Raw genomic sequence first — 3799 nt, 5'->3', positions numbered from 1 at the left:
TTGCCCATGTGATCAACAAGCTTCCCCAACCAAAGCTAGGATTCGTCTCACCATTTGAGATACTATGGGACATGAAACCTACAGTTAGTTACTTCAAAGTATTTGATTGTGTTTTCTATGTATTTGTGCCTGACCATCTATGTAGCAAGTTTGACAAGAAAGCAGTCAAATGTATATTTGTTGGATACGACAATCAAAGGAAAGGATGGAAGTGCTCTGATCCAACAAGTAGAAAATATTATACATCAAGAGATGTAGTTTTCGATGAAGCATCTTCATGGTGGTCCTCGAAGAAGAAAGTCTTACCAGATTCAAACATCGAAGAAATTTTAGAACAGATGATGGGAAAGCAAACTACGCAAATTCAATCCAATGTTGATGTGCCTGAAGATCCAAGTGACATTGATATTGACAAGCAAGTGCTGACTAAATCAAGCGAATTTAATAAAAATCAAACGAGACATCAACAACTTATGCGATCAAATAGAATCCAAAGGCCAAATCCTAAGTATGCAAATGCAGCTATGTAAAAGATAGAGTTTACGAACTAGAGACATATGAAGAGGCATCACAAAACTCGGTTTGACAAAAAAAACAATGGAGGAAGAAATTATAGCCCTGGAGTTGTAAAGAGGGTTGACTCGATGACTAAAAAAGGCGGGTAAATTTTCTCGCTAAATAAAACCATTAAAATTTAAAACATTGTTTACATTCTAATAAAAAAGTGCGCGCACATTACTAATTTAAAATACAACGTAATGGTTAAAACATAAAATAAGGAATAGACTCAAAACATTTTAAAACAAAAGGGTTGAAGACGACGGGTGAGGTTTGTCTATGGCACCTGCTCCAGAGTTTGCTCCCGATCTCAACCAACTCCTTATCACCTGAAAAAAATGGATAATAAGGAATGAGTACAAGACTCAGTAAGTAGCCTACTTGTAGGCTCTTAATCATGTCCATATTCTTTGTTCTTGTCTTGTTCTTGTTCTTGTTATAAGTACTTAGGCCCTCTAATTCTTGTTCTTGACTTGGGGTTCTTATCTAGATCTTTCTTGAGGACCTTGGTCCTTGAATTCTAAAACCTTGGTTATCCTTTAAGAGCTTTAGTACCATGTTCTTGGTTCTTGATTCTTGTCCTTAGAACTAGGATCTTGATATGTTCTAGTCCTTAATCTTTCTCTTTTCCGTAGTACTTTCTAGGTTCTTGTTCTATCTTGGTTTGTTCTCCAAGACACTCCCCCTAGGATTTACGGCACTAGACATGCACCTAACAATCCTGTGTCCAAGGCATCATGCGTTCCAAGCGACATAGCCTTAACCTATGTCTAAGGCTTCATGCGTTCCAAGTGACGTAGTCTTACCGCATCTTATGGCTTGCCCTTCGATACGGTCTACTTAACCTAGGCAAAGGCTTCAAGCATTCCAAGCAGCATAGTTTGAAAACCTACATCCAAGGCTTCTTACGTTCCAAGCAATGCAGGCTTAATACTGTATCAAGGGCTTGGCCTATAATAAAGTCTGTTTAACTTATGCTCAAGGCTTCATGCATTCCAAGCGGCATAGTATGAAAACCTACATCTAAGGCTTCTTGCGTTCCAAGCGATGTAGTCTTAATACTGCATCAAGGGCTTGCCCTATAATACAGTCTGCGTACCTACGCTCAAGGCTTCATGCATTCCAAGCAGCGTAGTCTATGTCATGAGCATGTTGTACCATGGGAGGTCTTATGAGGTTCTTGAACATGGCATCCTGCAAGTCTGTAGGGCATCTCTTCGATGTTCGTGACCTCCATTCTTGAGCTTCAGTATCCTAATTACCTCGAATGTCCTTCCACAGACTCCTTATTCTGTTTACTTTCTGGAACCATAAAGTTTTTCATGAGGACCGGTCTGGAAAGGGCTTAAAATTGAGAAAACTCGAGGGAAGGTCATGTTTTGGGTTGACATGGTCGGTTCAACTGAACCGGCCACGTCATCGTCTTCTTCCTCCAAACAGGCAGAAGACGGGGCCAACATATAACGCCGTAGTCAGGAACTCACCCTCCCTAGCTTTGATCTCACCATTTCTCCCCTCAATTCCTTCATGAAACTTAAAGAGGGTGTTACAAGAAAGAGCTAAGGATTGATTTCATACCTTTCCATGGATCGTAGCCTAAGATATTTGCTTCCAAAGTTCATCCAAAATATGATTTCTCGCCGGAGTAAAAAAAGAGGATTTCTTATTAGGCGATTCTAGGGATTTTCAAGGCTCGATCTCTTCACAAATCCTCTTCCTTATCGTTTCCTCAAGCTAAAGGAATTGGTTTGGAGGAACGAATTTGAGTGTGGGACCTTAATTTTGAGAAATCACTCTCGGTCTGCAAGTTACCCGTCACCTCCGATTTTCGATCTCTTAGATATCTTGTTCTACGACGTTTCAGCTCTTGATTCCTTCATCAAAGTTACTCATCTTCTTCCTCTAAAGCTAAATGAATCCTTTATTTGAAAGAAAAGAGGTCATAGATTGGAATTCGACATTTACCCCCAAATTGAACCCGAAACGGATTTTCTTCAATTGGGAATGTTCCTAAGGTTATTTTTCTTCGTAGTCTTCCACAGAAACATTCCTTGGAGGTGCATAAGCTTATTGGGATCGTCCTTGATCGAAGAATACTTGTGTATCTTCAGATTGGGATATTGAGTTTTCTTTGAAGTTCTTTAATGGCAGATTGGATTGGGGGAATTGTTTCTAGGAACTTTCAGGAATCTATTCCTTTATAGCAAGTGTGGGTAATCTTGTTTAGAAGCTATAGGAACAAGTTTGGAGAGGAATGGTGGAGAATTGCTCTTGAATTTGGAAGAAACTCAGAGTAGGAGACCCAAAATCTACACACTTATTGCCAACGACTGGGAGCTCGACCTTGCTCGATTCTTGTTCCAAATGATTGCCCCAACTTCAAAATTTTTAGGGGAAACTTAAACCAACATTGAGAGCTCCAGAATCGTCGTGAACTGTCAGTTGGATTTTCTAAAAAATTCATCGAAAATATCTACTCCGATCAGAGCCTCACCGACCTTGGTTTTGAATCCTAGCTGTTGGATGTGATGATCCGTGAGTGTTCTAGAATATATCCAAGTTTGGAGGCGATCCGAATATTTTATTATGATCCGTGAGTGTTCTATGCCACTTTCCAAATATTTTATTATTAGTTTCTCGAAAAATCCATAATATTCCTAAAAAAATTTCATCACATGTTGGTCATTTTTCCCTTCTTGAACATTTTGAAATTCCTTCTAGATAAGGAATTAAAAATCCAGAAAGATCCTTGATAATTGGAAAAATGACCTTTTTGTTCTTTTCGCTTACACTTTCATTCCCACTCCTTCTCCAAAGGTCTTGAGTCCTTAAGATTACTTCTTATGGTATAGAAATGACTTGCTAAGACCCTTTCCTTGCTTAATCCTCTTAATTTCCTTCCTTGGATCCTTTGGGTCTTGCATAGGTGGCTTTCCTTCATTTTTGGGTGTTACATATGATTTACTAGTTGTAGAAATATGTTTTAGTGTAGAAGTATGTTTTAGTTGTAGAAATAGATTTTTTTTTCTCAGGTAACTAGTTACTGGAGAATGCTTGCGGAAGGCGAGATAACACTCAGGGTTGGAACAGGAGAAATTGTCTCAGCAAGACCAGTAGGAAATTTAAAGTTGTTTTATTGGAGATAGATTTATATATTAGATAATGTACTTTTTGTTCTGGGAATAAAAAGAAATCTAATATCTATCTCTTGTTTATTCTAACAATTGTATAAAGTATCTTT

The sequence above is a fragment of the Cucurbita moschata genome, unplaced genomic scaffold (assembly GCF_002738365.1).
Source record: "Cucurbita moschata cultivar Rifu unplaced genomic scaffold, Cmos_1.0 Cmo_Scf00124, whole genome shotgun sequence".
NCBI lineage: Eukaryota > Viridiplantae > Streptophyta > Magnoliopsida > Cucurbitales > Cucurbitaceae > Cucurbita > Cucurbita moschata.
Note: the sequence above shows the minus strand (reverse complement) of the source record.